This window comes from Acinonyx jubatus, chromosome A1 (genome assembly GCF_027475565.1).
Source record: "Acinonyx jubatus isolate Ajub_Pintada_27869175 chromosome A1, VMU_Ajub_asm_v1.0, whole genome shotgun sequence".
Lineage (NCBI taxonomy): Eukaryota > Metazoa > Chordata > Mammalia > Carnivora > Felidae > Acinonyx > Acinonyx jubatus.
This window is the reverse complement of record NC_069380.1, coordinates 221,936,192-221,961,681: the sequence shown is the minus strand read 5'-3', so window position 1 is coordinate 221,961,681 and position 25,490 is coordinate 221,936,192. Positions and strand designations below refer to the sequence as shown.

Sequence of the window (25,490 nt, the reverse complement as noted above, 5' to 3'; positions counted from 1 at the left end):
TGGAGTGATTGCCTCAGAACTGAAAGTTTGTTGCCCAATTTATCTGAAGACTCTCTGTGGATGCAAGCAAACTCTCCTGTCCCAGTTTGTACCTCCCATTAAGTTCCAGACTAGGGGAATGGTTTATGTGGTTACTGCAGTTGAACCTTCTTTGTCTATCTCTATACCTTATCCATTTTCTAATTACACAGCCTAGAATACTGTTCCTTATCTCTTTTGCCTGACAAACACATACTTGTTATTCAAGACTCCCGGTAAACCTCATCTCCTCCTTAAAGTCATCCCCGAACACTCCTACCTCCTACCGCCTAAAGAAGTAAGGGTCCCCATGACTCTGCTCCCATAGCATCTTCTGTATGGGAATAGAGCATCATCCCTCTGTTTGATAATATATTTGTTCTCTCTACCTCTCCACCATAGAGTGAGCTCCTGTCTCATAGGCAGTTAATAATGTTCAACTCTGTCTCACCGACACCTAGCCCTGGGTCTGGACAAATAAAGAGGTTCAACATACATTTGATGAAATAATAATTGAATGAACACACAAAATAAATTAATGAACATATAAGGGAAGGAATCATTGCATTGTTATGTATATCAAATAATGTCCAATGCATATAAATGAACTCATTACATGTATTAATTAGTCAACTAATTATGTACATGAACGAATCAATCAAGTTTATCAACTTAAGACCATCAAATCAGTAAGTAATAGATATCAATTAATAGATTACGTGCACATTTATTTCTTACTGAATAAATCAAGGAGAGAAAAAAAATAAGTGTATAAGATGCGTATATAAACTCTCCCATCTAACTGAGGGGATTTTGTTTTCTTCCCTGGTATCGACTGGATGTTCATATCCCTTAAAAATTCACATTTTGAAACCTAATCCCCAATATGAGGGCATTTGGAGGGAGGCCTTTGAGAGCACCCTCATGAACGCTATTAATGCCCTTATAAATGAGACTCCAGAGAGCTCTCTTGCTCTAGGAGGTGAGATCTCATCAGACACTGAACCTGCCAGTGCTTTGATCTTGGACTTCTCAACCTCCAAGATGAAGAGAAATACATTTCTGTTGTTTCTGAGCCATCCAGTCTATGGTATTTTTGCTACAGTAGCTCAAATGGATGAAGACACAGTTTGCCTGTGTTCAACAAAATGAGTTTTATTAGAAATATAATTTACTCAACGTTAAGACAGGAAAATAAAGAAGAAAATAAGCAAGAAATTATCGGGAGGAAAAGTATTGATAAACCCAGTGCTGTACCTGATATATTTTTTATACGTTTTTCATGTAGTTATAATTATGTTTTACCATTTTATATGCCATCATTAGAATGGCCATACTAGTCTCAGTGTAACAGGTGGTCCCAGTTTCACTTGTTGAAATCCACCAGCCAAAGACCATAACACATCTGAGTAGAGCAAAAAAAAGGTTATTTAGCTCACCACGGTAAGGGAGAGTTGTCTCCAGAGGAACTGTAGAAGTCTCAGCAGACAATTTTGGCAAAGGTCTATTAAAGGATGCGGGCTTCTTTGGGGTGATTCGAAGCAGGGCTTAAAGAAGAGGTAGGCCATTTCTGAATTGGATACGGTCAGAATTCAGTGGCAATTCAGGAATTGGCTACGTTGGCGATTCTTTCTAGGAGGTCAGGAAATCGAAACAACGCTGGATGTCAGAGGTAAATAACTAGCACAAAGAGGGTTGTTTAGTTACGTTCTGTGGTTGCTGAGTGTCCTTGCCTCTGTCGTCTCAGACTCCGTCACCGCCATGTCGCCCTGATGAGTGTTGATGTTTCATGTATGCTGTTTATGATAGCCTAGTTCGAACTGTTGGCTGGTAGGGGTGATTTTCACTTTCTGAAAATACTTACTTATTGTTGGACACTTCGGTTTTCCACTTCTTCAATTCTGTGATGTGATATGCTGAGCAGCATTATATATATAGTATTTTTTTCTTTTTTTGAATAGGCTCCCAGAGATGTCTGTTAGCATCAGTTTGTGCTCGTTTTTCTTTTGATCTCTCTCTGTTACCATCATTCTCCTGCCGAATTCCCACCATTCCAGTTTGAACCAGCAACACTAATCGATGATACTCTTCCTCCATCATTATTATGGATTGCATACTTTAAACATGACTTAATAGGCAAAAATGGAAGATGATTTTTAACTTCCTTGAGTTCTATAAGATTGAATTTATTTTCCATGTGTCTTTACGAGTTGCATTTACTTTTTTCAAATTATCTGTTCATGTTCTTTGTCAATTAGTTGAGTCCTTATATTTTTTCTTTTCTTTTCTTTCTTTTGTCTTCTCTTCTTTCTTTTATTTTCTTTCTGAGACAGACAGAGAGAGAGAGAGAGAGAGAGGATGCTTGTATGGGGGAGGGGAAGAAGGAGAGGGAGAGAGAGTATCTTAAGCAGGCTCCACACCCAACATGGATCCTGACATGGGTCTCAATCTCATGACTGTGAGATCATGACCTAAGCTGAAATCAAGAGTCAGATGCTTAACCGACTGAGCCACCCAGGTGCCGCATAGACCTTACATTTCTTAAAAAAAATTTTTAAATGCTTGTTTATTTTTGAGAGAGAGAGAGAGAGGCACACTGCAAGCAGGGAGAGGGGCAGAGATAAAAGAAGACACAAAATCAGAAGCAGGTTCCAGGCTCTGAGCTGCTAGCACAGAGCCCAATGTGGGGCTTGGACTCACAAACCGCGAGATCATGACCTGAGCCGAAGCTGGACGCTCAACTGACTGACCCACCCAGGTGCCCCTAAACCTTACATTTCTTATTGAATCTATATTATATCTTCAAGTAATAAGCTGAAAATAATTTTTGTAGTCTAGTCTAAAAACAATTTTTAGCATATCAAAAATTATATGTGATCCAACTGGTCAGTATTCTTCCTTTGTACTTGTTACCATGCCCTTCTTATTTTCATACATCATTCCATGCTTCCAAATTTGATTCTACTATCAAACTGAATTCCTCAATCTACCCATCATTATTTGGAAAAATGGGGAAAACTGCATTCCTAGAATATTATCTACTTAATTTCCCATCTTGCATCTTGTTATTTTCCTATACAGAGTAGCATCTTTGGTCCACCTTTCATATGTGTTGAGACTAAAACTAAATATTTGATATTTTTAGAAACAGTGTATTCGTAGACAAAATACTTGAATAGTTTCTTCAGGGCAAAAATTGCAGTTGTTGGCAGAAATCACAACAATAGATACTGTGAATGAATGAATGAATGAATGAACGAACGAATGAGCACAAAAAAGGAAATTACTATCAATCTGCAACAAGAGGCCAAGGCAACATTTTTGAGTTGTATGCTTCTTTACAAAGTTAGTGAGTTTAAATTCCCCAAATAAGACAACGGTGTTTCACTTTAAGCTGCTAAACTTGTGGTCATTTGGTTTGCAGCAGTGAAGAATGTATTAGTGTGTGATTTTCGCAAATATTGTTCGTGGGAACACCATTTGAAAATCAAGAGAAAGACGCTTCCTGAAAGAAGAACGTACTTCAGCGATCCACGCATTCGACTTTTTGTTTTTGTCACCTTGGTTTCGGTTAACATGGCAAAATCCTAGACACCAAGTGTGCCTTCACAAATGCTTATTGAGTCACATAATCCATGGGTAAAGAAAAAAATTTAAATGTTGATATTTCAGCTCTTTGTCTCTCCCCAAGTGGACTTACAAAATTAACTGAATATAAATAGAAGAAAACCCCTCAAACGGCTTAGAGCATCTTCCCCTTTATCAGTTCTTTTGTGCTGACTTTTGTATCTGGTTGTAGCTTCAGGTAAAAAAAGGAAATGTACCCAAGGAAGCATATGTTTTAAATTGCTGTTCAGGTTTTATTTTAAATGTTTTAATAATTATTTTAAGTGTTGAGGCATTTCTGGTACATGCCACTTTAAATACTGAATCCTGATGTCCCTGCATATACATACCGAAACGTATGTGTATTTCATACATATAAATGTAATTTTATGCGTGAAGCACGTATAGGTTTATATATATATTTAACATTTATACCTTCAGAATATATTATATAAGATACATATTTAATGTCTATGCCTTCAGAAGCATAAACATTTTATTTCCCCTGATTTTGAAGGCTATGCCTCCCAGAACTCCTCCCGGTGAATACGATGCGTTTTATTCACTTACGACAATGTTGTGACATCAATCATGTCCTGCAGTAGGGGCTGCAGTCATTATGGTGCCCGGTACTTTCCCTGTAATTATTTTTCAAGTCATTTCCAGAGTACTTCATTAAATGTTTTTAATGCCGCTATGGGGAATCAGAAAATAAATTAATTCCATTTTCCAGGGCTTTTAAGAAATGTAGCTTTATTTTAGGTTGAAGTTAATTTTGTATTGCTACCTTTGTCAGAGGCATACAAGGGTAGTACTTTTTATCTTTTGAAGATAAGGATTTCATTGTTGCAATCTAGGAAAAAATGCCTATACCAGTGAAGTCTCTCTCTCTCTCTCTTTTTTTTTTTTTTAATTTGGCATGGGAGGGAGGAAAAGCAACGTTACCATTCCCTCTCCCATATGCTCCAACTTTTATGTCTGTTTTGCCATCTATTCCATTAACCTTATGATTAATGAAAGTCTCCAGAATTTTAAATACCTTGAAAGGGAGCCAACGCCTGGTCTTTGGAGGCTATGTTGAAAATAAACAATGATAAAAACGGGGAGATGCAGGCTTTTGAAGTCCTTAAAGACACGACCACTGTGATCTTGGTACCACGGTGCAGAAAAGAGGACAGCATTTCACATTTCTGGCATTACTAACGACAACACAGCCACTGAAAGCGAGCATGAATCTCTAGGAGTAGCATTAGGATACAGGGCTCCTGCTGAGCTCACCAGTTCCTTGCTCTGCACAGCTGCCTTCTCAGCTGGGGGTTTTTAAATCAGCACAGTGAGAAAAGATAGCAATGGCCATGATGCATCTTCCTCCCTATGAGAAAAAGGTAATGTTCAATTAACGCTTCAGTCTTCTGTTTTCCAACGGATTTATTTCTGTCTTTTGTTTGTATGTTTTGCTTTGGATTTTTTTTTTTTTTTTTTTTTTTTTTTTTTTTTTTTTGGTGGCGGCGGTGGTGTTCCTTTTCATTCCGTGGGATAAAATGCTTAAACTAAACATATCTGTGCTTGCAGTTATGGGAGAAGGATTCTGAACTTCTTGTGGCTGTGCTGACATCAGTAAGAGTTGGAGAAAGTATACATTTAAGAAAACGTATACATTCCCACCCACAGGATATTAAGGTATGATCGCGCTCACTTAGCTATGCCTGCATGTAACAGTAAAACCATCACAATGGAAAGAGTTGAGCCTCTTTTAGAAGTATTTTCATAAATGCAACATTTGATTTGTTGAGAACACCTACATTACTTTACCTTCTGCTGTACTGTGGAATGGTGCACACTAGGGTGTTTGTTAACGGGAGTCTGCTTTAAGGCTGGTTGGGTTCCTAGCAGCAACAACAACAACAATAATAACAACAACAACAACAGCAACAACAAGGGGTTAATCGCAATAAAGCAAGGCTTTCAATTTCCAGCCACAAAGAGGTATATTCTCTTCCTTTATACTTGTTACAGGTTGTGTTTGCAATTGCATAGATAGAAAGTAACCAACACGATTTGGTAGAGTCTCACTCTCCACAGGGTTATTTTGTTCTATGTTCTTACAGACAAGCCCACAAGGGTTCTGAGTTGTGCTCTTCTTTTCTCTTTGAGAGCAATTTGTTTTTTAAGCCCACAGTGATTTGAAAAAAAAAAAAACAAAAAAAAAAGCAGAGCTATGTGACACGTGTACCTGTGCATGTGTGTGTGAGTGTGTGCTTAATGCTGCCTTGGGTCTTATGAATTTCCTCTCAGATTTATATTAGCCTTCTGGTTAGAAAGATCAACACTGTTGAGCTTGAATGATGTTCTTAAGAATAAAGTCCAGGGGTCAGATGCTCGTTGGAAACATGTCAACTTAGTTTTATTTTAAGGTTTGAACCCAAATATCGATTGCTACCACTTTAGTAATCACTCACTATAAAAGCTGCTCAGCAACTCATTTTATAAACATTTATTATGTGCCAGGCACTGGGCTTGGCAACAGAGGCAAAAAGATAAGCAGGGGGTTCTCACTCTCAAGACATTTGTAGTCCAATCCTCTGGATCAATGAAGTATTTTCTGAACAAGGATCTAATATTTCATTATATTGCTGTAAATCTCCTGTTGGAAGGGAAGCTTGCAAAATCTACTGAGTGCCACTCGGAGTTGAATACTTGTCTGGTAGGTAAATGGAAGGACTCGTTTTCACCTATGAAAGCAACAGCTGTTTTTTGGCCAACAGTACTGTGCAGGCAGTGTTGGAAATGCTTGGGAGATACAAACAAGACGAGCACAGCCTTTACCATGGAGCTTGCCTTCTAGCGGGGACCACGGGTAAAGACGTAGCATAAACTTCCACACTTGTTATCAGAAAAGTGAAAGGACAAGGGTGACCTAGAGCTTGAATTTACTGACTTCATACCTTAAACATTCATCTGGCCCACTTGTTTTTCATATTGGACTAAGATGACCCAAAGGCAAAGACAGAGCTCCTACAAATGTTCACATGTACCTTCATAATATGTGGAAATGGCTTTAAAATCAGACAGCAAATTGTTTCTTACAATATTGTTCTTCTAAATTCTGTGTTAAGAAGACTATGCAAAAATATTCTTACACTATTCACACAGTATGGTGATTTTTATTATTATTTTTTAATGTTTTTGTTTGTTTATTTATTGAGAGACAGAGAGTGAGCACGGGAGGGGCAGAGAGAGAGGGAGACACAGAATCCGAAGCAGGTTCCAGGCTCTGAGCTGTCAGCACAGAGCCCAAGGTGGGGCTTGAACTCACAAACCGCGAGACCACGACCTGAGCTGAAGTGGGACACTTAACCGACTGAGCCGCCCAGGCATCCCCCGCCTCCCCCAGGGCAGTGATTTTAAATTTCATGCTTGTAAGTGATTAAGTTTCTTAGCAATAGTTTCTCTGATGTTTACTCTTGACCGACAACTAGCAAAATATACGGATTCTTAATGTCCCCTGAAATTGCAGTATCCTCTCCGTTGGCCTGCTTTGGTAGCGACACCGTTCACTGAGCATGTATCTGGGATCCCACCATGGAAGGCATTTGGAAAACATTTCTATCCTCTCTTTTTCTCAGTTTGGATACCTTCTTTTTCTATTTTAAGATTGTAGTGATGGGGCCCCTGGGTGGCTCAGTCGGTTTAGCATCTGCCTCCATCTTGGCTCGGGTCATGATCTCGTGGTTCAAAAGATTGAACTCTGGTTGGGCTGTGTGCTGACAGCACGGAGTCTTCTTGGGATCCTCTCTCTCCTTCTCTCTCTGCCTTCTTTCGCCTGTGCATGCGTGCATATGCACACATTCTCTCAAAATAAATAAATAAACTTAAAAGAAAAGATCGCAGTAGGACATGTTTTCCCTACTTTCTTTCTTAATATCTTTCTTGGTATTTATTTTTGTTTCTTTCCTGATTTCTATGTCATCTCTCTCTCTCTCTCTTTCTCATCTATTTATCAATCATCTATCTGTCATTTATCAGTCCAGAAATAAGCATGTAATCTTTTGTAGCTCACCCTGACAGGTTCCAAATCCACTTGTCCGTTGTTAACTCTAACAGTTGGAAAAACCAAGTTCTTACATTCCCAGGCTCCCTTGCCAGGAGAGTGGCCATATTGATTAGTTCTGGGCACCGTGACCTGAGCACGGACTTTCAAAGAGGTCTATGAAATATTTTGTTTACCTCATATAAGGGAAAGACATGTCTGGCATGGCTCCCTCTCCATTCTTTCTGGAAGGCAGAATGGGATGCTGAAAGGATGCGTTGTTATTTTGTGACCAGAGGAGGCAGACGTGAGGGAACACCAGGGGAATTTAGGCATGCTGGTCCTGCCATGCTGAAACAACCATGGCGAAACCAATGCCAGTTGTTTCCCTTGAGACCCTTGCCATGTCAGAAGAATAAACCAATATCTATTAAGTCAACCTAAATGGTGTTTTCTGTTATTTTTAGTAGAAGCATTCTTAACTGAATATCACATGCATAAATAATGTATTAGAGACGTTGAAAGTTGAACATTGTGCTGTAAAATGGAATACTTAACCATAAAGGCAACATGCAATTCTCATCTTCAAGAATTTTATAGTGAACATGTTATGTGGTAAGCAAAAAGGAATCAAAAGACTTTCTGATATCCATCCAAGGTCTGAGACCAATTTGTATAGGCTTTCTTTCCCCCTTGGTGTTCATTTTCTCATATGTAAAATAAGGAATTGCATTACTTCTAAGTTTCATTGGAGGCACAATTACTAACTTTATTAAAACAAAACATGTTTTGGGGCACCTGGGTGGCTCAGTCAGTTAGGCGTCCGACTTCAGCTCAGGTCACGATCTCACAGTTTGTGAGTTCAAGCCCCGCGTCCGGCTCTGTGCTCACAGCTCAGAGCCTGGAGCCTGCTTCAGATTCTCTCTCTCTCTCTCTCTCTCTCTCTCTCTCTCTGTCTTAAAAATAAATAAAAAAATAAAACATGTTTTGAATCGATGGATTTATAACACTACCTGTTGAATGATATTTTCAAATTGGTATGTTCCTTGGATACTGTGGACATGAAAGGAGATATACTTTTACTGTTCATACTTAGCATTCTGTACATTTTACGCAGAGAAATGCGGGCTCTGAGTCTGAACATTTTGCTATGCCATTATCCAGTCTACAAATCTACTTTGTTTAGTTACTTACCTACTGAAATTAGCACAAAAATATTTGGAAGCATCTTTTGGGAAGAATTATTTCCTGCACGATTCTATACAACCTCATTGATTTCCCCCCTTTTGTGAGTACACAATCCAGGCAAAATAATTCCACTAATATGAAGGTATGTCTGGCACACTGCTTTTCTAGAATTCTCATGGCATGATTATGCAATTGTATGAAACAAGCATTAGAAAGTTTCATTGATTGCAAGAAAAATGTTTCCAAATTGCTTTCGGGAGGCCTAAAGCATGACAAATAAAATGTTACCATACCATTTAAAAGAATATATGAGCAATGTGAATTAAAGGTGGGTTGATCATAAACAACACTAATTTCAACGTCTATTTCAGTTTTCCATTTCATCTTACGATAATATGGGGTTATGAGAGCTGATCGACCATCAGTTGCTCTCAGCAAGATTGTTTTGGCCACAATACGTTGACATTTAACTCTGATTTATAATTTGGTAGGTATTAGAAGCTGAGATGTACAAAGAAGCTGCTATTAGAAACAGGAAAGAGGTAAAACAGAGACCACACAGAAAGCAGAGAACTGATAACAAGCAAAAGGTTTTAAATATAGAAAAGAAAGAAAGAAAGAAAGAAAGAAAGAAAGAAAGAAAGAAGGAAAGAAAGAGAAAGATGTGTTTGTATTTGTGCGTGTGTGTGTGTGTGTGCGCACATGTGCGCATAGGCAGGCGTATGGAATAATTAGGGAAGGAGAATGAAAATGCATCAGTATAGAGGCTGTGTTCTTTTCATGAGCCGAGGAAACCATTTCCAGATAATTATCACTGCCTCTTGTTTTCCAGAGTAATATGCAGCCCAAGAACTGGAGAGCCCATCTCGTACTTAAAAATGTGGGGTTCTCGGTTTCTTTGAAGCCACATAGCATCTCTGGGTGGTAGTTGAGTATCAAACAAACAGAGATGCCTTTTCTCACAGGCTGGAAGCAGTCATCCCTGTTGCCAAGGAAACATCCTCAGGCGGCAAGGGTCACCTTTGGCGACAATTGGAAGACTTCAAAAGCAGATCAATAACAGAGAAACGCCAAGACCTGAACTTCCTCTCTAATGTTGTCTCCTATTTTAAATGTCATTTTCAACCAACACTTGCTTATGTGATTACCATGTACTGAGAAGTCGGAAGGCAACACTGAATGCGTAATAAGTTCAGCCCAGTATTTCTGAGCTGTGCTCTTGGAAGCCTGGGGTCTGGGTAGAGATGTTTTCAGAGCGGGCGGGGGAGGGAGGGGGAGGAACCCACAAGATCAGCAGCCTATGTGATGAACTGACTTTCAAGTTGAAAGACAGGAGCTGCAAGTTACACTTTATTTGAAGCAAAGGTTCAGCTCAGTGACAAAACAGATTTGAGATTTTTTACTCAGATTCTTACTGAGATTCTTTACTCAGACAAGCACCCTGGATTACACTTTGTCTAAATTGGTGACATTTTAATTTTAGTTTCTGAAAATATTTTGTCACGTATTTGGCTTGCGCAGTTTTTGTGTCAATAATTTACAATCTCACTTATTCATTCATTCATCCATTTGTTCTTTTACCAAATATTTATGATTTTGCACTAAGAGCCAGGGGCTACTCTGGAGATGAGAACTGAATAGAACACAGTCCCTACGTTGAAGGCTTGGGGGATTCAATCGGGTGAAGAAGGCAGACATAGCAACAATGGGATCCCTCGCAGAGGGAACAGAGAGGGATCCTTGTGATTTCTCCCGGGAACATGAGGAAAAGCTTTTAAAATAAAACGCTTTATTTTTGCCTTGGAGGATGGATAAACTTTGAGCTGGGAGCCCAGCGCTGGAAGGACATTCTAAGACAGAGACAACAGCAAACGCAGAGGGCAGAGATGTGAGGAGTTCTGTCGATCTGCCATCAACAGAAGTTCAAAGAGGAAAATGGGCCGGATCACAAAAAAATCCTTATATGATATAAAAAAAAAAAAGTTTATGCCTTAATGTTAGTTTTCCAGATTTTTCCTTTCTAACTTTAGGTATAGCTACTGGGATTGCTTAACCCTGTCATAAATGGAGCTTTAAGTAGCTTGGTATGATTTTCTGGAAGGCTTCAGGCATTGGAAACTTCCGTGACTGTTTGTTATCTAAAGCAAGAATTGTGAAATCTAGGGATAAACTCTCTTGCTATTGGAACTCACAATAATATTAGATTTATTAAAATACAAATCATGGAGTTTTATAATAGGAGTTAGGATGCCCTCCACTTTCAAAGTGACTGGTAGAATTAAGCTGTAGCAGTAGCAGTCATTTCAGTGACAGTTATTTCAGTAGCAGTCATTTCTTAAAATCGCATATCTTTCTTCTTGTCACAAGATTCAAAAGTGACAAACGCAGAGGGCTCTTTTGCCTACGAACGTGTCATGTTTCCCACTGAAATGGACCTCATTAAGTCTTCCTTTATGAGGGACAAGAATGAAACTTTGTGTATAAGAAAATTTGGAGGGTGGGTATGTTTGAGAGCTAAAGCTTTTTGGCATCATTTAGGTTAGCCACCTGTTCTAGCCTGCATTTGCTGAATAAATTAGATGCTCTGGGGAGAGAGTATGCAGCTGATTGGACCGCCTTGTTACCAAGGCAACCATTTTTCTCCCTGCTCCATGACTCTGAAAGGGTTCATAACCCATTACTGCTCCTCTGAGCAGGAACAAGAGAACATTTCTTTTTTTCTTCTCTTGCCTTTCTACCTTTCTTCCATTTCATTTATAAATTTCGGGTCAAGATGTTGGGATTAGTGGAATCGAACAGATACTCTTGCTGTATTGTTTCTTCTGACACCACATTTTCCAGATGTTTGAACACCTTAGGTCCCAACGTAAAGGCGCAGAAATAACAGCTAAAAGGAGGGCTGCTAATGCTGAGCAGTTTCAAACAAATTGAAAATAATATTTTCAGTCTCTAGAGGACTAAGGTGATATATGTGAAAACAAACTCCGAATTTAGTCCAAAGGACGGTGGATGAAAGGCTATTTCCCCCAAATTATTCCATCTCTTATTTCCATCAGGGTTTTCTTACTTTGCAGAGGTGATGAGACATGAAAGAGCAATAATGCAGCAAGGTTTTATCAGACTCATCAAACCATAAATTCCAGGAACTCAGTGATCATTTTCTCAGTGCCAAAGGGCTGAGGGGGAACTGTTGCGGGGGGGGGGGGGTGCGGATGGCTGACCCCAAACCATGGCAACGCCCTCAGAAACGAACACAGGCTTTCACCCACACGTCACATGTTGACCTCAGCATATTGGTTTTCTTCTATTTTGTAATTCGTATTTGTCTTTCCTCTCCAACTCTGTGTGCTGTGTCTTTATATTCTAAACCTTCATGCATTAAAAAACAAAACAAAAACAGTAGGGATCCCAAATAGGTAAATTCCTCCAGCACTTACCTTGTACTAGGAATGCCACATCTTATCCCATGTGCCCCATTCCTTATGGCAACTCATTGAGGCAGAGGTCATTGATCCTGTCCCACGACAGAGGGGACTGCAACTCGAGTGGATTAGGTAGCCTGCCCAAGGTAGCAGAGTTGGCCTTCATTTGGATTCTAGCTCGTCCAAAGCCATGCTTTTCCCTAGGCTATCGTTTCTCTAAAGTTCTGCAGTAATACTAATGTCCTTTCTGAACATTGAAATCCTGAGGAGAAGAAACAAATGGAATATTAAAACATTTAAATTAAGCCTCTTCAAAGGTTTCGTGTTCTCTTATTTCGAAATTTTTCATGAGTAGAATGCAACTCTGGGCTTTGCCTAATTCACTAAGTGCTAAAGCTTTTGTATATATTTAGGAAGCAGGAAGGCTTTATCACACATAACAATTCCTTTGACACTTCTTTTTATTATCTTTCTATAAATATTAGAGACACTGATAAACAAGGAACGTTACATGCTTATCTTGTTTCTATCTAATTTGTTGTTCTTTTCAGTGAGGATCATCTCTGCAAGAAGTTAGGCTCGTATTTTGATCATGGACAAGCCTTAATGCAATTCGATTTACTCTGCTTTTTTTCCTTTTCTACAGATTTTGATTCTGCATTCCGAGATTTCAAAGCTGGAGTTGATATTTTCAAATAAACAGTTCTTTAAGAGACACAGGAACATCTTACGTTAGGACCATGCCACGAAGGGGCTGTTTTTAAAAAGGTATATAGAGTTCGCAGTGTTCGGTCAAGCAGGCAACTATTTTACTAGGTGTGAAGGCAAAGGTGTCCTTTGTTAAACAGATTGTGACCAGTCCCAGCTATGGTGAAAGATTAACAAACACTTCATTAGCCGATCATATAAACAAGCGGGAAGCATCAGGGAACTTGCCACAAGAAGAAAACGCATGCTTTAATTTGTTACAAGCAAGGTGGATTTTTTCCCCCTCCTCTTGCTCCTATTTCTAGCATCAATATAATTTGAAAGTTTCTCTGAAGAACAAGGCAATTATTTACAATCTGAAAACGAATGTGATACAAAGGCAGTCTATTTGCACTTTTAGAAAAACCTTTATTTAAATGCATTGCTTCTGCTATTCTCTTGCACAGTTTCCTAGATTAGATTAAAATGCTATTCTGCGCTCCAAATAGTATGTTAATGTCCCAGTTCATTCAACAGGCTTTTAGCAACCACTTAGGTTCTCCCCTGTGGCAGGTACTCTGTCAAGTGCTGGGGACCAGAGAGGAACCTGCAGTCTCTCTCTTCTGTGAATTAAGCTTTGTGTGGCAAGGGACATCTCCAAGGCAGTATAGTGAATGCTGTCATAGAGTAATGAACTTGTGGGTTGGCGGAACAAAGAGATCGTTCCAATACTTTCTCACTCTTCATCCTGAATCAGCCTCGGTGTCTTGTATGCTGACCACCGCCCTTATCTTATACTTTCTTTCCTGTTTTCACCCCAGTCTTTGGATGTGTCACAGAGCGTTGCTTCTTGGTTATAACCGTGGTTTATCTCAGTTCTGATTTTCCTCTCTGCCTGTGCTGAGCAAGTCAATTTGAACATGGCTCTTCTGGAATGATTTTAATTGCTACGATGGTATGGCTACTTCTCTCCGTAGGATAATCCTGCCACAATTCTTCCAACATTGCACTTTAATTACCATCTGGAAAGCAGACTTCAAGACTGTTGACCTGTCCATTGGCCCCAAGCGGTAGGGTGTGTAGGAAACATTTCTTCCTGAGGGATCCTCTCAAGGGGAGGCTTGGACAATAGCTTCACCGAAGGCACACCTTGTTCTTAATTAAATGCTACTCGTCACTGGTATCTGCCCCTCTCTGTTGAGTGTTTTTGTAATACAAGAATCAAGTTGCATGATCCCAGCCAGAGGCCACAACACCAACCAGGAGAGCAGTCAGCTTATAGTCACCCAAGTCAGCAGGCACTTTCCACGAACCCTGGAAATCAACATATTCTTGGGGTCCAGATTTATTTTGTTGTTGTTTGAAATCTAAATGTCAAGCGTGAGAAATCATACTGGACATATTATTCTTGAAATTCTTTTGTTCCCAAATAATTGGCAGAACTTTGAGCATATTCTTCTCAAAAAGGAAATACAGTGACATACTCTGGACAGTCCAAACCAAACGTGCAAAAGGAGGAAAACCATGGTTGTTCTGGGGGGAATCAGAAGGCTGACAGACTCTTGCCACCATGGAACCCTACTCACACTGCTACTTGTCTCTGGTGGTCCCCGCTCCACTTTATACATTCCTAAGGGAGAGCATGGGTCACGTGTCTCTACACTTGACTCAGTCAACCATGGCCAAAGAGATTGGTGGCATTAACCAATGGAGGGTGATTACGAGGGTTCCAGTGCCCCCAGCCTGTGTTCTGCGATTACACTTGTCTTTTCCTCATTTTCTTTTTTAAAAATAGGTTTAAAGTTTATTTATTTTTTTGAGAGAGAGAGAGAGAGAGGCAGAGACAGAGACAGAGACAGAGAGAGATGCAGAGAGAATCCCAAGCAGGCTCTGCACTGGCAGCACTGAGCCAGACACAGGGCTCCATCTCGGGAACTGTGAGATCATGACCCGAGCCGAAATCAAGAGTCTGATGCTTAACTGACTGAGACACCCACGCGCCCCTCCTCATTTTCTTGAAAGGACCTAGCTTCCAAATAAAAGTGCCTTGCCAACACCGATTGTCAATTTATGGTCTCAAGTCTGAACTACTAGCCAATGTCTATTTTCTGAACCTTATTTCTTCTTTCTTTGAACTATCCTGACCACAAATTAACCTCTTCTATTTGCATCTTTTCTTTCCCCTTCCTTATGGGCAATATCGCTTTGCCATGGGCTTCCTTAATTACACTGATCTTGTTCTTTCTTGAAAAGAATTCTGGTTCCCTACCTGCTTATGTCATTTCAAGCTTCCCAAATAATAACTCCCTTGATACAGAATGGTGCCTGTGTAGAGCGCTCATGGTTAACTTTCTAGGGGCTCCACGGGCCCCTGACAAGTTCAATTGTGAAAGTAGATGGCATAAAAGATGTATGGAAGCATTGGAAGTCCAATACTTTTAGGGGACATTAAGGGCACGACGTTATTTGTGGAAAGAAGGGTAGGTGAGTCTGAAAAGGTAAGAAAAGGTCATGACAAAGTGAAGTTAACAAGGAGCCCATGAAGAATTTAAATAGGGGAATGACACGATTCGATATGTATCTCGGGAGAAAGCCTATTTTCACGGAAGGGTTGGAGGCCATTTAAGGGTTCTTAGAACAAATAAGTATAAAGAAAGTCTCTACCAAGGCAGTGGCAGTGGAGGTGGAAAGCAGAGAACAAATGGGTGAGATATTTAGGAGGTAGAATTTATAGGACTTTGTGAAATAGTAAGGGAGAAAAAGTTGAGGTGGACTCTGAAGTCTCGTATTTGGAGAGGTTGATGACAGTATTGTTCATCAATAAGAAAACATAGAAACATAACGTGTGGCTGGAGTGTGTGTGTTTGTGTGTGTGCATGTGTAAGGGTGTAGGTGGGTAATGTATTTACTTTGGTTTAAGAGTCTGTGGGCCATGTAATTGGAAATGTCCAAAGAGCAGATGTGTATGTGGGATAGGAGCTCAAAACCGAGACGTTGGTCTGGATCCTAAAGTCGGGGGACAAAGCTACCGAAAAGCACATGAAACCGAATGTGAAGTAGATTCAGTGAAGTAGATTATTCAGGAACAGTGCAAAAAAAAACCAAAATAAAATAACAAATAGGTTAAGGAGAAAATTCTAGGGAATATTTATTTTCACATATGTTTGAAAACAAAAAGGAACCAGTGAAGAATCTAAAAAAAATTCAGACACTGGAGTTACCTTTCCACTATGCAGGAGAGTGTGATGAATTGAAAGTTAAGGAAGAACGGACTTCTGGAAGAAGGGTATGATTAACAGTGTCAAAAGTTACAGGGAGAGCAAGTAGAATAAGGCATAATTCAGGTAAAGCTAGATGATTACTAAACGTACCTCACTCGTGGAAAGTACTTTAATATTTAGCTTCTCCGCAGAATGTATGTGACCCCTGGTCAAGGCTGGCAGCCTTTGCTTTACTATAAAATTCATGACCCCACTATTTGGTTGCTGGTTCCTAACCAACATGGCACCCGGGATTCTTGACGTTTTTCTTGTTCTTGACCCCTGACAACCACACACTACTAAAGCCTGTTAACTTAAGAGTTAAAACAAAACCAGAATTCAATCTTTTTTAATTTTGTCACAATAAAATACTGTGTCATTATTAAAAATTCTCAGAAAATATAGAAATATACAATAAAAGAAGTAAAACTAGAAATGTGTACTGAAGGGTGTAAAATATCGCAAGGTGAAATGCATGCCCAATGATAATTATTGCTAATCATTTATTATATATTCTTAAATATTTAATTTTATGCTCGCTGGAGATTTTCTGTGCATGTACATTAATGAACTAAAAATGAAATTTTACTATGCATTCTGTTCTTTGTCAGCATAACTTGATCACAAAAAGTGTCATTTACATCTTCGCATGTATACAAGAGCTCCAAATTACCAACATGCTTTTTACTGGTTATCTAAGATTCTGTTCTCCTTCTCGTAATTTATATAACTCATGTCCTCCTGATGGGCGTTAAAGTACAGTAAAACCTTGGATTGCAAGTAACTTGTTCTGTGAGTGTTCTACAAGATGAGCAAATATTTCTAACAATTTTTTAACTTGATAAATGGTGATGTCTTGCAGTACAAATAGTATGTGATGCCAAAAGTCACATGATCACAACTGAACCAATGGTTCTCTCTCTCTCTCTCTCTCTCTCTCTCTCTCTCTCTCACTGCAGGATTGTGGGTGATTGTCTCCTATGCTCAGATGCTCGATCTAAGGCAGTGGTGTTTGGCAGAAATCAGTGATTTTTTTAGAACGCTGGAAGGTGCCCACAACTGGCATGGGTGTATTATTTGTCAGTTCAAAGCACCTATGGACAGTCCTTTGCTTTTCCATACAAGAGTGAGCTTAGGAATGCTTTGCTTCATTCTAGATCAAGCTGCCTGTAGGTATAGACCCTTTCCTCTGATGCCTTATTGCCAGTGACATTAAATACAGTATATGATAAGAGTTTATTAGTACTGTACTTTAGTCAACATTTGTGCAATCATATATGATGGCCCCCAAGCAGAAGATTCCAATAGATGGCAGTGATCCCATTAGTGATCGTGAAAGTCGTCCTACACAATAACCCTCCTCTCTCTTGTCTACCTCGCACCTGCCACGAAGGTTTTCAAAGGTAAGTGTAGGTTCATTTGTTTATTTTACTTTGTATTTTCTTTATTATTTTGTATTATATTACAGTACTATAATTATTTTTATGTGGATATGTTTGGGTTGTAGAATGAATCATCTGCGTTTCCATTATTTCTTATGGGGGAATTCGCTTTGATATACAAGTGTTTTGGATTACAAGCAAGTTTCTGGAACGAATTATGCTCACAAACCAAGGTTTTATGAACATCACATATAGGTCAAAATGGGTAAACTTCCACAGTCATCTTCATACATTTGCTCATTACTTTCTCAAGACTTTCTTAGGATTCTGTTTCCAGGAACAGAATTTCTGGTCAAAGGTATGGGCATTAGCATTTTGATGGATCTTGCCAAACTTCTGGTGATAGCTTAAGAAGCTATTGCTTTTTCTCCTGAATTGTTGCCAATGGTGGATTGAATACAATTTTTTTAGAAGTCTTTGCTAGTTTGATAAGTTATCAGACCCTTAGCCATTCATTGCCTGGCTCTCCAGGTCTTGATCCATATCCAGGGCTCTTGTGTGGCTTCTCATGAATCTGGTGTTATAATAATAAAGACTTTAAAACCCCGTTGTCTTTCTCAAGGGCATTTCTTACTACTTAAAAAGATGTTTAGGTCTTACTGCTTGGGTCTCCATAGTAGTCTGCATCCTGGACAACTAGAGCGGGAGACTCTTCCAAATTGATGGTGATAAGAGTGCAAGGCAATTGAAAGGTAGACTTTTTTGGACAAGGCATAGGACCAGATTCCGTGGCTTGACTTCCAGCCTGTAAAGATGAACTAACACGTGGGACTTTGTTTTTGAATCCCGCTATCCAGCATTTTGTTGAGAGAACCCATGCAATATAGGCAAAGTTTCTGTTCCATCTTTAGCTTCTGGTATAGAGACGTCTCTGCCATGAAGTTGAACTGTGTACCACTGACTGGCATTACTCCGGGGAAAATGACATCACAAGGAATGGGTGGGCTAGTTCCGAGACTTGTGCATTTTTCATGGTTTCTACCTCCTCATTCCACTGCTGCTGACACCTGGAATCCTCTCGACATCCAGCGTTTAATCAGACAGATACCTCTGCAATCATTATTCTCATTTCTTCGTTAGAATGTGAGCTATTTAAGGTCACCAAATCTTTGTAAATGATCTTCATATTTCCCACACTCCCGAAGGACTTATTTGGGATTCAAGAGATACTGAATGAATTAACTTTTAACTGTGACTCATGCTTCTAAGGAGGAATGCAGACATATCAAAGGTATAACAGATTTCTAAGCTTTTTCTCATTTTATTGCCATCAAGCATATTCAGACTACTTCCATTTTCTTATACCTCAAAGCTTTCCCAAACAGCATAGAAGGAAAAAATGACAAGCCCTGGCAATCATTCCCCAGGGCATAAGTCCATTTTACATCCCAGAAAGTTGGTGATACTCAAAAGGCATTTGGTATCCAGTGATTCAAAGATGTCCTTTTTCCTTCTGTCTCGGGAGTGTTCTGGTTCTTTGGTTATGGCCTCACCATGCCATGATGCTGATGCATTCTTTTGTTTCAAAGGTTTGGTCCCTTCCCCCATTTGGAGGCAAGTACTTATTCAAGGTACTATTTGATAGAGTGCTGTTTGTAATATTACCTGGGGATGTCATAAAAGAGTGCTATAATAGTTTATATAATTTATTTTCCCTGGAAAACACATTTAGTGCCATCTTAAATAGTCTTGGGTTTAGAACCATTTTCAAAAGAAGAAGGTCAAGATGACGTCTAGTCTTAAGACTATGTTATCACCTTTGAACCAGGTCCACTTGAAAGGATTCATTCAGTTTGGGGTCCAGAACCATGAGCAGAAAAAAAATGAGGGCTGGGTTTATTTTTCTCTTCGTGCCTTTGATAATACAGCCTTTGTTGGAATATTTATATTTGTAATCATTTCCTTGCCTTGCACCAAATAACAATTGTGGATTGATACCTACTTTTTTCCATCTTGATTCTGGAATTCCAGGCAACGACTAGAGGTAATAACTCATGAAATTTGATCTATAAGAAGTCTATTACTTCATAAAAATTAGAGAAAGATACATAGAACAAAGTGTTTTTCTGGACACAATGGGATATTTTGAATGTGTAATCATACCTTTGGTTTATGTCAGTGGTTCTCAGACCTGTGTGAACATCAGAAATCCCTAAGGTGCTTTAATAATAATGATAATAGCAATAATAATAATAACAATAATAATAATAATAAAATGATAAATAACAAGGCTAAGATCCAAGCCAAATATTCTGCTTCAATTTGGGGGATGGACACTGATATTTTTAAAACCCTTAAGTGATTCTAGTATGCAGTTTGATGAAAACCATTTATCTATGTAACAATACCCCCCTATATTCTGATACTGTCTTTTACTATTTCTGTAACAATTCTGTGCTGGTTTTCTTAGTTTCCTGAAGCATTTGTGACATTGCATCTCTCAAATCTCCTTTATGCTAAAATAAGAAAATTGCTTATAATTATAAAGTAGAAATTTTATTGTTGCTGTACATTTTCTCTCAGAATAGGTTTTCAAGAGGTGAACTGACCGTCACTCAAGTATGTGGGGAATGCAATGATTTCTTTGGTTTCTCTGGTTTTCTCAAGGCTTTGTACAGAGGTCCTCAGACACTGTGAAACCTAACAATTACCTGCTGATAAATATATACAGTCTTGTTCAGGAGATGCCAACTCAGCAATCTGCTTTTAGCCAGCGAGAAACAACTTTAATCCCTTGCTGAGATGAGTTTCTCCTAACCCGATGCTCTTCAAAATCAATCACCTCTTGTGTTACCTAGCCACTGTCTGCTTCTCAGCTGCATTTGGCCTGTGGGTCTTTGGGAAGGTCACGTGACCTTTCTTCTCTGTAAAAATGAGAGAGAGAGAGATGATGGGGGCTTTCCAAGACACTTTTAGTTAAAGTTTATTTATTTATTTTGAGAGAGAGAGAGAGAACACATGGGAGGGGCAGAGAGAGGGAGAGAGAGAATCTTAAGCAGGCTCTGCACCATCAGCACAGAGCCCAGTGTAGGGCTGGAACCCACGAACCGTGAGATCATGACCTGAGCCAAAACCAAGAGTTGGTCCCTCAACTGACTGAGCCACCCAGGCGCCCCTCCAAGGTACCCTTTTAACTTTAGGGTCAATGAACTATGATCCAAATAAACACTTCAATTGGCAGCCCAGTGAACATTATCCAAACCTAACAGCAAGAAGAATAGCCTTCATCTTATCTGTAATTTTAATCAACCAATTAATTCATTTATTTATTTTCACTTACTTATGTTTACCAGTTTATTATATAACAAAGGTATAATAAAGGATCGGGAAAGATTTTTCTGTAGCAGCTAATTATAGCCAAGCCTTGTTGTTATGAAGGGCTGTGGACGCCTAGTATGTGCACATTCATATAGCAATTCCTTTAAAAATACAGAACTGACAACATCTAAGGCCTGAAGCTGGCCGTCATAGGAGTTATACTGCTTTATCAGACACAGGTCCTGGTCTTTAGAAGTTCCCTATATCTTATTAGGGAGCTAAGACAGGTACACAGAACAGAAAATACAGAGTCACAAGTCTGAGATTGGTACACGCTAATCCTAGCAGTTTCAGGGAAACTGACACTAGCATGAGATGTAGAGAATCCTGAGCAAATGAAAAGTCCTCCAGCAACTCTCCCAGCACCCGTTCTTGCCATTGCAATCACTCTAACCTTTGAAAAGTTATTTTTTGAGATAACTGTAGACTCACATGCCATTGTAAGAAATAATACAGAGGGACCCCACACACCATTTATCCAGTTTCCACTAATGGTAGTTTACGAAACTTGCAAAACTATAGTACAATATCAGAACCAGTATATTGACATTGATACAATCCACCAGTATTATTCAGATTTTCCCAGTTTTACTTCAACTAGTGTGTGTGAGTGCGTGTGTGTGTGTGTGTGTCTAGTTCTCTGCAACCTTACATCTGTAGGTTTCTCACCCACCATCATATTCATGATGCCGAACAGTTCCATCATCACACAATCCTTATCTTTGCTCTTTTACACCCACCCACTTCTTTTCCTTACCCACTTCTCCCTTGTCCCTAAACCTCAGCAGCCACTAATCTGTTGTCATGTCCATAATTTTGTCATTTTAATAAAATCATGTAAATGGAATCATATAGTGTGTAACCTCTTGAGACTGGCTTTTTCATTTAGCATCATTTCCTTGAGATTCATCTGAGTTATTACTTGTATCAAGACTTCATTTCTGGTTATTGTTGTTGAATAGCACTCTGTGGTATTCCATGATATGGATGGACCAGAATTTGTTTAACCCTTCAAGCTTTGAGGGCCATTTGTGCTGCTTTCAGTTTCTGGCTATTTCAAATACATCCACAATTAATGTCTGGGTACAGGTTTTTGTGTGAACCGAAATATCCATTTCTCTGGAATCAGATGCCTAAAAGTGCAACTGTTAAACAGCATGGTAATTGCACAGATAATCTCTTATAAATGCATTTGATTGGGTCCCTCACCTGTTTAAATCCTTTCAATGGCACCCTATTATTTTAAGCATCATAAGAGCCACATCAGGGCCTAACAAAGCCCTGAAATTTCTGGAGTCTGCTGTTCTTGCACTCCTAATCTAATGCCTTTCCCTTTCCCCAACTCTCCCCTCCAGACACATGAGCTTTGTTTTAATTTCTTAAAATGACGTGTTTTTGTCCCACCACAGATGCACCTGCCCTTTAATGGCAGCAAAATGCCAATGAGATGGTTGGTCTGCAACTGAGTTGGAATAAATATGAATTCTTTTTTCCCCCATTATCCAGCTCGTAAATCCCATGCTTTTCATATTAAATCCAGCTTTCTTAAAACCTATTATTTTTTTTCTATAATAAAGCTCATAACACCCATGTTCTCAAGGGTACATCTTTCAATCACCTCCACCACTACATCATCTTGTAAGATAACATGTCCTAACGGTTCCACTTTCTACCGAGTCAATATGTACAGTTGACTTAATCTGAGTTAGTGGTTATTTATTTTGATGGATCAGTTCTATTTCCTGGGTGGCAGGAGTTACTTTTTATACAACTTGATAATTTAGTGCTATATTGACAGGAACTAACTTTATTAATATGGGGATATCTGACCAGTGTTGAATAATGGGTTGCTTTTACAACAAAAATACCCAGCCAGTTGGATGGTCTTTAAAATCAGGACCAACAGAAAAAAAGTTTACTATTATGAAATGAAAAGGAGATTTATTAGCTTTCAGTATGTGGTCCTTAAATATGGCCTTAATTTATGCCACAAAAACGAAGCCAGTGGCAAATTTATGTGGAGACATAGAAGTAAATAAGTAAGTAGTAAGTAAATAAATAAAATAAAAAATAAAACAACTGTGTTCTGTTTTCCTGTACCAATTATTATGCCAAATATTTTCTTCACATCCATTTGAATTATCTCCCCACACATGTAGCTTAATATTGAATAAAACATAAACTGCTAATTTTAAAAATATATAGTTTGCAAGCATTACTCTTTCAACTTTACATCTTAACTTTTCTGTTCTTCAACTTTTAGTTTACCTCTTATCCTTCCTGATTTTTATATTAAAAAGAGATTAGAAGAAGTAATCACAATGTTCTTTTCATTCCAAGAATTAGGTAAAGGGTCTCAGAGTTATCTGCAAAAGGGACAAGTTCAACAATGATATATCTGACTTTCATTTAAGACAGCAAACTGGTATACTGGAAGAAAGAGTCACATTGAAGAAATTTACAAAAGAATTTTCAGTGAGAATTCTTTGCACTGGTAACTGTAAATTTTAAAATCTTCATTCTTTTCATGGGATTCAGACTCTCAACAGAAATAAAATTTCCTGTGGCATTTAAATTATATTAGGTAGGATATTTAGTTTTTATTTTGTAAAGCGTACGACCTCTAAAACAATCCCTGCCGGTGACACGGATGCATCTAAAATAAACATGGTTAGTTGTAGCAAAGGACAGCACGAAGACAATAAATTTAATTGGTAAGTAACAGACAAGTTAATATGCTTCACAGAGAACCTAATTTTCTGTACATTAAGGTACAGAATCATAATTTCATTTATGTGCCTTGCTGAATTGCCACGGCACTCACACTGGATTGCCAAACGAATAAAAATGCATGTGTCCATGCAACGGATCTGAAACTTAGTAGTGCTGATATGCACACACAGAAATAAAGATTTCTTGTGACCGGTAGAGGCTATCAGTTTTCAATACCTACTGCTTTTGAAATATCATTAATTTACTCCCATGGTTTTCCATTTGTCTATTTATTCATTCATTGAGTTACACATTTATTTAACAAACACTTGCTCTGTGCCTAGCAGGTACCCAACACTGTACTGAGCATAGTGATGCATTCGTGAGCAAAAAACCAACAGGTTTCAAGTTAAGAGTCCGGTGGGAGAGTCTGACACTCGCATACAGTAACAAACTTGACTTTTGTGTTGATACAAATGCTCAGGAGGAAAGGAACATGGCTTTTGTGAGTTACACCAAAAGACCCGGTTTAGATGCAGGGTTTTAGGAAGGTTTCTGGAGGAAGTAAATCTTTACGTTAGACCTGAAGGCTAAATTGGAGGTGATGGAGGGGTAAGAGGAGTGGATCAGAAGGAGCACTCCAGGCAGAGGAACAGCATATGCAAAGCCCAGGAAGAAGAGAGTTTGTCACACCTAAGACATGAGAGAAGGCAATTGTGCAATTACAGTGTCAAGATACAATAGAAAGTTCTATGGGGTGGGGTGGAAGTGTATGCAGGGACTGGACAAATGACAAACCATTCCAACAACTTCTGCAAAAAAGAGCCATTTTTCCTACTGCAAGTTACTATCAACATTATACACTAGTACAAGTAAGTAATATCGGGACCAAGAAAACTAGCAAATACAACATAGACTTTTGAAACATAAAACATAAAATGCCATGTGAAACACCCCATGGAATACATAGGGTATATTTCATCAGGTTTCCGACACCATGCCCTATGATTATTTTTCACCTAATACAAAATTGGGGGATTTGGAGGATGATATAGTATCTCTGGAGCAGAGGTGCTTCTGGAAGTGAGAAATAGAGCTGCAGACTAACAGTGGCTTAAAACATATGGGCATATGTTGTTTGCCTAACAAGAAATCTAAAAAACCTGGGAATCACCAAGGACACCGAATCTCTTCATTTTTCTTCTCTGCCGCACTTAATGTCTCGACCCATCCTGGCTATGAGATGCCTGAGGTATCTCCAGGAATGTTTTCCTTAAAAAAGTCCTTATCATGGCAGAACCAAGGAGGAGGAGGGTGTAAAAACAATTTCTCATTCATATCCATCCCTTCTACCAGGAAAGCAAGACACATTCCCAGCAAATCCCAATTCCATTGCATTGGTCAACAGAGCATCATGTTGCTATCCCTACCTAGGAGTCTGCAAAAATGAGAATTTGGCTCTTCTCAGACCCTCATGGGGAGGCCAGAAGGGGAGAATAGAGGGGGACTGCCTGCTTATTCAGTCAACAGTGCAAGGATGTGAAGAGATTGGGTTATGGGAATATTTACCTTGGAAACCAAGGAAGGCGTAACTTATTTTGGACATAATCACCCAGTAGGCTTCTATCTATCCAGCTGGGGTTTTGTGAATATTCTACAGTGATTTCCAGATTTTCTGTTTTTAATTTTATGATTACGGAGAAAAAAAAAAAACACCTATGCTCATGGATCACATGAGCATAGGTTGGGTCACATGGATGACTGCTCGACAACTGCCCTTCATGTTTTGTTAAGGTTTGGATCGCAC

At 39.0% G+C, this 25,490-nt stretch overlaps 1 long non-coding RNA gene across 1 annotated transcript; it reads left to right on the top strand.

Moving 5' to 3' along the window:
• The first annotated feature begins 4,555 nt into the window (after window positions 1-4,555).
• Window positions 4,556-24,622, top strand: LOC113603864 (uncharacterized). The gene is made up of 4 exons (XR_003425630.2): window positions 4,556-5,009; window positions 5,197-5,304; window positions 12,911-13,032; window positions 17,171-24,622. It is a non-coding gene; the product is annotated as an uncharacterized LOC113603864 (long non-coding RNA).
• Window positions 24,623-25,490: the final 868 nt, after the last annotated feature.